Below are 9,954 nucleotides of genomic sequence, written 5' to 3' on the forward strand. Positions count from 1 at the left end.
TTTCGCTTTCCTAACACCTTTTTTGTACGACCTTAAGAGGCAGCAATATCTATCTCAATAAACCTCGCCTTTTAGCTAGATTAAGCTGTTTGCTGCAATTCTTCTGTAATATTGCCTGACACTGACATCAGCCAGTATATACGTGCTCCCTTCTCCCACTTTATCGGTGTTTTGTCTTGGTTGCTACAACACCGTAGCATAAAAACTGTAATGTTACCTCCGCCATTCTACATGCCCTAGTTTTAGCTTCGCAATTGGCCTTATATAACTTGTGGTTCGGTGTCCTACGTTCGTAGATATGCCCCATTAACCCATGGTTTCTGAATGAGGACAAACTATGCGGTTAATAAAGCTTACTGGAGCTAGCTTTTTGTGAAGGAGATTAATTGGTAGAAGACGAATTAACCATCAATTGAGTTATATAAAGTAGTATAAAAAAATGAAATAAAATAAATTTAATAAAATAAAAATATACAAAAAACTAAATGATAAAATTATGAGCCAAAGCGATATCCGTGCCCAGAGGCAACGCGAACAAGATGCACGCCGGCGTAACAACGCATACTTTTCGATGAGGTCTCAGAGTGACAGTGAAAGCGTAAAGTCAAACTCATCGTCCACCCTTCAACCTCCTTCAAATTTAAAAGTCCGATCTTGCTCAATGTCAACGATTCCAACGGCAGAGCTTCTTACGGCTGATGTTGTACAAGTTAAAGTCGGTGCATGCTCTGACTCCGGCAACATAACCAAAGCGCAAGATAAGAAAACCCAAACACCTCAAAAAGTGGCTATACAGACCGGAATGGATCGGTACATTACCATCAAGCGTAAGCTTAGTCCGCAAAACTCAACAAACGCTAAGCAAAAAAATAAACCGAGGAAATACAACTGAGCCATTAAGCACAAATCGATTTGCGCTTTTAAGTGAGAACGTTGACGGCCAGAGTAATAAAACTCCTGAAAGTCTTACCAAAGTCACTAACACCAAACCACCGCCAACATATGTAAGAGAGGAAAACTCTGGCGCTCTCGTTAAAACTTATCGGCAATAATAACTTTTATATAGTTCCGCTGTCGAAGGGAAACAATCGAGAAACCAAAGTGCAAATATACTCCGAACAGAACATTCGTACATTGTCCAAATACCTAAATGAGAAAAATATTAAATTCTACACTTATCAAATTAAAAGTGCGGGAGGCCTGCAAGTTCTTATTAAAGGTATTGAGCCAAGTGTTGAACCCAGGGAAATCCACGATGCACTTAAAGATCACGGTTTTAACCCCAAAAATGTTGCAAATATTTGTAATAAAAAAAAAATCCCACAGCCTATGTTCAAAGTTGAGCTAGAACAGAAAACAAACAACTTGAAAAAAAATTGTGTGCACCCCATTTACAAACTTCAATATTTGCTACATCGTAGGATCACTATGGAGGAACCGCAGAAAAGAAACGGCCCTGTACAATGCACCAATTGCCAAGAGTATGGTCACACCAGGTCTTACTGCACACTTCGCGCAGTGTGTGTAGCTTGTGGAGAGTTGCATGATTCTGCCACTTGCACGTCAAGCAAAAAAGACCCAAATGCCACAAAGTGTGGAAACTGCGGTGGAAACCACAAAGCAAAATACAGAGGATGTCCAGTCTACAAGGAGCTAAAAAATCGGATCAACCAACGTGTAGTCTCCGAACGCAATCGTAATGTACCGAACGTTATATCCTCCAATATGAATCCGTTGATAGCTCCATCAAAAGCCGTCATGGGCGTATCGTTTGCAAACGTCCTAAAATCAGGCCTAGGAAAACCCACAACTACAGGAACAGCGAATCTTATTGAGGTAGTCACTCGAATTTCGAAGCAATGATAGCGTCAATGCAACATAGCATGATGAACTTCATAACTTTCATGCGGAACACAATGCAATAACACATGCGAAATCAAAACACACTGCTGCAACTGCTTGCTAACCAAAGTTCAAAATAATGAGCTCGCTTAAAATTGTTTTATGGAATGCAAATGGTATACTTCGCCATAAACTAGAGTTCTCAAAATTTCTCAACGACAAGGAAAATTATATAATGCTTCTTGCAAAAACTCACCTAACCAATAAATGCAACTTCAATGTATCCTGATATACATCCTTCTATTGTAAGAAACATCCAGATGGAAAGACGCATGGTGGAACTGTTATCTTAATCAGAACTGAAACTGCTGAGAATTATCTGCAAGCAACATCGATATGCGTGCAGACAAAGCAAGGTGACATTACTTTGTCCGCCGTTTATTGTCCCCCACGTTTCACGATTATAGAAAAGCAATTTATAGATTTCTTCAGCTCGCTGGGAAAGTGCTTTCTTGCTGCCGGTGATTATAACACGAAACACCATCACTGGGGTTCCCGGTTATGTAACCCTAAAGCAAGCAATTATATAACGCCCTTATATGTAAAAGAAACAAACTAGACTACGTGTCTCCTGGAAAGCCTACATATTGGCCGGCAGACCCGAAAAAGCTGCCAGATTTAATTGACTTCGCAGTAATTAGGAAAATTCCTCACAGCCTTATTATTGCAGAAACAAGAGCAGACCTCTCATCAGACCACTCACCAGTTCTCTTCATTTTGCGGCATCAGTCACACTATAAAGAGTTACCCTATATGCTCACGTCAAAAGCTACAAAGTGGTTAAAGTAGAAAAAATACATCAGCACACACATAGAACTCGAACCAAATTTAGTTTGACCGGTCGATATTGAAAACAGCGTTGGAGCATTCGAATCAACCATTATAGCAGCAGCCAAAATTTCAACTCCTCAAAAAGGTTCTAAAGAAAACAAAAAGCAGAGCTTAACTAATAGGGAAATTGAAATACTGGTATTACAAAAACGACTCCTACGAAGGGAGTGGCAGGTTCATAGATCACCAGCCTCAAAACAACTGTTGAAAGCGGCCACACATGCACTGACAAGAGCCCTCAGAAGCGAGGAACAGCGTGCGCAGTACCAGTATATTCAAAAGCTGTCACCGACTAGTACAAAGCACCCGTTGTGGAATGCACATCAAACTCTAAGTGCGCCAATAGAGTGTGAAATGCCAATACGTGACAATAATGGCAAATGGGCTCGGAGTGATGCAGAAAAGTTAGCAATATTCGCTGCTCATCTAAAAAATGTCTTCCAGCTAAACTGGACTAATGACTTTGCACTTCCAACCGTACCCTATTTGATGGAATCTGAGCCAGTGGAGTTCGCACCTGAAGAGATATCAAAAATAATTATGAAGAAATTGAGCTCTGCAATATTTCTTGATGTCGCGCAGGCTTTTGATCGAGTATGGTTAGATGGTCTTATGTACAAAATAAAAACACTTCTCCCGCAAAACACCCACGAACTGTTTAAATCCTACCTTTATAATCGAAATTTTGTAGATAAAAACGATTAAAGCTGGTGTACCACAAGGCAGTGTTCTTGGCCCAATGTTATATGTTTTATACACTTCAGATATCCGAGTAAGCGACCGCTTGACTATGTCTACTTTTGCCGATGACACTGCGATAATCAGCCGCTCCAAGTGCCCAATTCATGCAAATGCGCTCCTAGGAAATCATATTGAAGCTGTGGCCAACTGGCTCGCAAAGTGGAGGATAAAGGTTAATGAGCAAAATTGTAAGCACGTTACATTTACCCTAAACGAGAGCAGCTGTTCGCCTTTAACACTGAACAACGTACAAATACCACAAAGCAACCATGTTACTTACCTAGGGGTCCATCTGGATAGGCGACTTACTTGGCGACTTGCCTTAAGTTAAAGGCAGGCCTTTGCACTGGCTTATTAACTCTCTCTCAGCCCAGAGTCTGGAGTATAAAGTCATTATATACAACACTGTTTTAAAACCAATCTGGACTTATGGGTGTGAGCTGTGGGGCAACGCGAGTAGCAGCAACATCGAAATCCTTCGTCGTGCGCAATAAAAAATTCTTCGCACAATCACCGGAGCACCATGGTATATCCGAAATGAGAACATCCAACGCGACTTAAGAATTCCAGACGTACGAACTGAAATAGACCAACGAAGTGCGAAATATGCATTGAAACTTTCGGTTCACCCAAACCAACTAGCAAGATCGCTATTGCGTGTGAACATGAGCTCAAGATTACGTAGAAACGATTTACCAGCCCAACCATAATATATTTTAGGCCCAGTTTAAAAAATAATCACCCATGTAGGGTGTAAATGAAGTGAGTAGTTTAATATTGGCAAACTTATTGTTAGGCTCTTAAGTAGGGTAGATTCAATAAATAATAGTAAAGTTAAAAAAAAAAATGAGTTATCTGCGTCTTCCTGAGTAAACGGTAATACCTGTCAGTCTGCAAGCTTAGACCCCCAAGAACAATTTCCATTCACTATACTTTCAATATCACTCAAGGATTCTAAAGGATATTCGCCAATCTAATTTTCCGATGCTAAGTGATGATGGGGGGCTAAGTGACGATGGGGTCCTGTGTAGAAGTTCACGCGATCCTTTTATATATGACTCAAGCAACTCACGACTTTCGGCCTTTGATCAAGTATCAAGAGCTATTCAAAGACGGTGGTGAAGAACTGATAAGAAGCATGCATGAGCTTCTTTGTAGGATATGTCGGACAAATGCATGCCCGACGATTGAAATTTAAGTGTGCTCTGGCCAATCCACAAAATTCAAGTTTTCGAGAGAAAAGTTCTGCGATTTATGGTTCTTTGCGCGTTGACCACGGCGAATATTGCATTCGCCTCTGAAATATTCCACGCAGTATCCGCCGGGAGAAGCAGAGGAGGAGGAAGACCTCCACCCCGTTGGAAAGACCAGGAGGAAAAGGACCTGGATTCACTGGGAATCTTTTATTGGCGCCACATTGTAAAAAAGAAGAAACGACTGTCACGCTGTTGTTAACTCGGCTATAATCGCGTGAGCGGTGTCTACGCCAGTAAAGAAGAAGAAGGAGAACGGGATTACTTCATTCCTAATATATATAGGGATATTTGTACGTAGCATTTTTATTAGTTGTATTTCTGTGTTCATTCTACAATTTGATGGTTTGAGGATTGCATTTTGTTCACTCATTTTTGCCGGTCGTAATGATGCAGGTAGTTGGGCGGCGTAGGCATGGCGCTTGTAAACAAAATGTATAAGATTCTTCTTCTTTTTATTGGCTGTAACGTAGCACACATATAATTGTCCCTTCTTGATTCTGAAATAGCGGTTGTTCCTAGTTGCCTCAGATACTGTAGACAGAGAAGCCTTAATTTTTGAAATAGAGCCAGCTGTGTATTTTTTCTATCGCATCTCCTATTATGCTTTCTATTCGATGAACTTGATCGATTGTAGAATGTTGAGATCTAAATTGGAATTGAGGAATTGGTATAAAACCTTTTTCTTCAAACATGTTCTTAAGTATTTTTATAATTACAGCTTCAAGTAGCGTAGACAAAATTGGCAACAATGAGATTGGATGATGTGACCAAGCCCCAATTGCGCTTTTTCCTGGTTTTTGTACCATAATAACTTCAGATAACTTCTATGACAATGGGACGTATCTGAAATTTAAGTTAAGTACCATGGAACACAAAACGACGAAACGTTTTCGTTGTTTCTTTGAAAAAAAATTCCGCTTTTTCTTCGTCGCTTTTGACCCAGGATACGATAGGCTTTCTGAGGGGTGTATTCGACAATATTGATTTCCGAACATTTTTGACAGCTTTCCAATGGAAATAATCTGTATTTTGGCTTAGCGTTAATTTCTCATTTTGATTTGCAAATTTTGGTGCTGAGGAGCTTAGTTAAAATATTTCGTTCTATTTTATACTTACATATATCTAAACAGGATAACTTTTCCAAGCCGATTCTTGAATAGTTTTCGAAAATCTATGGACTACATATTCTAAAATATCTTGAGGTGTTATATTTACTTTAAAATCAATATTTTTGACAAGCAAAACTTTGGAATACTCCCAATCCGAATGTCTATTAGAAAGATGAGGCGATATGTCGATTTCTTTTAGATGGTCATTTAGGAAGATATACTGGCGAGTGGTCCGAATTTAAGTGGAATCCATTTTCCATGGTAAGGAAAGTCTTGAATATTTGTCGAGCGATGAAAAAGTCGATCAGGTCAGGGGGCTATTCTGTAACTCGATTCGAAAAACAATTTACTCGAATTCGGATTTTTCATATTCTGTAATTCGATTTTCGGATTTTCAAGCCAATTTTCGAATAAAATATTCGTTAGCTTTTGAGTTGTAGAAAGCAAAAACGAAAATTGTACGTATTTACTCTGGCACAGGGTGGTACAACTTTCGGATAGTTATAAAGTAGATCCGAATTTCGAATTGAATACATTTTCGAATCGAGATACAGAATAGGGCCCCAGGTAATTTTCTTGTGTCGGAAGGCCAGTAAGTCGGCTTGCTAGTAAACATGAAGTCGCATCCAGTGGCCATAGCTGCTTTAAAGAGCTCTCTCCGCTTCGATGTCTTAACTCTGGAACCCCATTGGGTGTGTTTTGCGTTAAAGTCACCCCCATGATGAATTTTCCACAGTGTTTTAAAATAAGTTCTGAATTGCATATAAAGCTATGTATAGCAGTAATACTTATTTTTCAAAAACTAGAATCAACCGATATGGTCGTGGTTTGGAATTCTGGCACTCTTCAAATAATTTCTTCGTAGCGGCGAATATTATCTCTAGCAATTAGGCACTCCCCCCTCGTTATTTTTATGGTTCGAACAATACGTCTTAACGAAAGTCTCATTTTTTTCAAGATGTAGTAATGTACCTAATTCCTTTTTAGGTTTGAGCAAGCCATTTGCATTCATAATTTTTATGGGTTTCATTTTAGTTATTTATTTTTGTTTTGTTGTCGTTCTAGTTGAGTAAGACGTTCATGTGTTTAGTTCCTTTTTTTGCTCTTTTAGCTTATTAGGATTGTTGAGGATTGACGTGAAATCACCGGTAATATCACCAATGGCATTCGATTTTGTCTGGTTTGTAGACATATGCTGTTGTACTTGATTATGTAGTACATTTAGTTACGCTGGCAAATGAGGGTCTTCCACATTGCTGACTCACATTAGTAACCTCCTTCTGAGGAACAGTAGAAGCGGTTGTTCTTAAGTGTTTTGGTTGTTGGTTATGCTTTTTATTTTTCTTTGTCGCGTTTTTATTTGTTTCAAGTTGATTTGCCACTTCACATTCCTTATAGCTCGCAGGGTGATTCTGATTTCAATTACAGCATTTTGGCTGTAGCTCAGCAGTTTTGTGCAGCTTAGAGATGCAGGATTTCTAACACTTTTCACACACCTTGCTGGTTTACAAAAATACTTTATAGTGTGACCGAACGTCTGAAAGGATTTTCTCTGCGACACAAGATTCGATAGCTTGATGTAATTGCTTGAAGCTTAATGACGACGTAATTTAAAATATGTTTGATTTCATAGATTTTCGTAATGTTTTCTGTATATTCGAAGTATACAATAAACATATCGCTCATTTGCTGCAACGTCGTCATAACTCAAAAATAGGGATATTACAGAAGACGCATTTTTAGTTTTTGAATTGATGTATATTTATTAAATTTGTAGATGAAAGTAAGATTAGGGTCCAATTTGGTCAAATAACATCTGGTTAAAACGTCCATGTAAACTAAAGCTTGAAATGTATAATGGACTGTTTTCTGTAGCTTCAAAAGTACTCCGAGTTTTTCTTATGACGTTATTGCTGCAAGAATAAGTTTTATGGTCTGACATAATTGAAATTGTGACGTTACTGCAAATAACAAAAAGATTTATAGCTCAAAACCTTGTGCAAATTCTGATTTATGACTGCATTATATTTTCGCGTTGCTAAACATTATAAGAGAAAAAAACATGGATATAAAATAAAATTTATTGCATTCATTGCATATTTTATTGTAACATAAAAATTAACATAAAATATTACTTCAGGTACAAAAATGAAGGAACATAAATTAAAAAATAAAAATAAATTAAATAGGATTAAAAAATAAATAAATAAGGATTACAATTGCTCGTAAAAAGGGCTATAATACTTAGGAATGTGATTTTTCTGTATCAATTCTAGCAGATCTTCTTTTTTGCAGTCCGCTATCTGAGGTCTTGTCAGTGAAATATCCTTCGTGTTTTTCTTTTTAATAAAATTATTTGCCACCTTAAATTCGTCATCGTTTTAAGATGTTTTAAAGAAAATGGTGTTTGGTAAATCGCGCCGAACTTGTAGAACCACCACTGTGGAAATTTTTACCTGTGCCATATTTTGGAGTCCCATTTCAGTTGCTAAAGCCTTCATATCATAGAAGTCTTCAAAGCACAGTTCCATAACGTTAAATGGCTTTCCAGTTTTTTTGGCTCCACGAATTGCAGATATCAATGACTCTGGCGTGTACATTGGACCACCTTTCAGCTGTCGTTTCACTTGACGTTCAATTAAAGAGTGGGCGGAATCTCCCTCGTTTTGTGTGTGGCCTTTGATCAGGTACTTATGAGTTATGCTTTTTACGTTGAGATGAGATATGGCGTAGAGGTAGAGGGCCACCATGAACTTATTTTTTTGCTGGCCCGCACAATTATCAGAATAAAAGATGAAATCTTCATCACCTGACAAAGCTCTTTTATTCAAAAACCGAAGAACGCACGAACGCAACTCGTTAATACCTCTATGCCCATTGAATTCATACCAAACAAAACATTCACGTTCGTTACCCTTTAGATCGTAGATTATAAAATTAAATACATTTAGTTTTGATTTATAATAAAAAACTGAGACATCGCCCTTAGGAATCTGCATGACGGCTTGTAAATCGTACACTACCACATTAGCATTCACTTCCTCCTTATCATACTTCATTTCCTTTCTAGATAATTCTTTCTCTACGATATGCTGATTATAATATTCTTCTTGTTTATTTTTTTCATCACCCTCAGCGATATCGTAGGCACAACAAGTTTCACATAAGCCTTTTTTTGGCGTAAAGAACGAAATATTATAATCTTCTGTAAATATTCGATAAAACATTACATAGTTAACAAACGGAACATTTTTATCTTTACACTGCGCGGCGTAGTCTCGGTAAATGTTCGCAATAGATTTGCTACCATCAATAAAATGTTTACTGGTGTTTGCACGAGTATAATGACTCTCGATTTTAGGGATTTTATCGATAAAGTTTTTAACACCTTCCTTTAAAACTTCATGAACTTTCCTTTGTTTTCCAAGTTTTCCTCGACAATCCTACAGCAGTAAAACATTTGCCACCTTATTTCGTTTCTCCTGCACAGTTCTTATTGGGCGATCATTAATATTTAAAGTATTTTTAAAAAACAATTTGCATACTCGAACTTTCTGTTCATTGAGATGGAAATAGAAGGCATTATTATTGTCCCATTTCTTTCTCTTACCACCCTCACGCACATACCGATATTTAGGCTGAATGACCATCATACTATTCTGAATAAATAGTCGCTGTTTTTCGTACATCGCCAAATCCCAGTATGATCTAAAAATTACCATCCGTTCCTCTTCTGTAAATTTTTCAAAACATTTCAGCTTACACTTCTCTGTACATGGAGGTTCCATTTTTTTCTCTTTTCGAACTTTTTGACACGTATACCTCATTTTGTATTCTTTTCCACTATTTCTTAACATTTTGTTTACATACCTTACCCAGTTATTCTCATTTCGTTTACGCTTTACTCCTTTTTTTAGTGGACTCGTTAAGATCGTCGGAGTTTCGACAATGGTGATGTTAGCCTCAGAAGTGTCGGATGTCAAATTTGCTTCGCAGTGACTGTTACTCTTCCTGACAATATCGGGTAGAATGTATGTAGTATCACGTACAGAATCGTCATCATCTTCAGAAAATGAGCTCGAGCTTAATGAGTCTGATTTCATTTCAGCAGAAGA

Source organism: Bactrocera neohumeralis, unplaced genomic scaffold (genome assembly GCF_024586455.1).
Source record: "Bactrocera neohumeralis isolate Rockhampton unplaced genomic scaffold, APGP_CSIRO_Bneo_wtdbg2-racon-allhic-juicebox.fasta_v2 cluster09, whole genome shotgun sequence".
In the NCBI taxonomy this organism is placed as follows: domain Eukaryota; kingdom Metazoa; phylum Arthropoda; class Insecta; order Diptera; family Tephritidae; genus Bactrocera; species Bactrocera neohumeralis.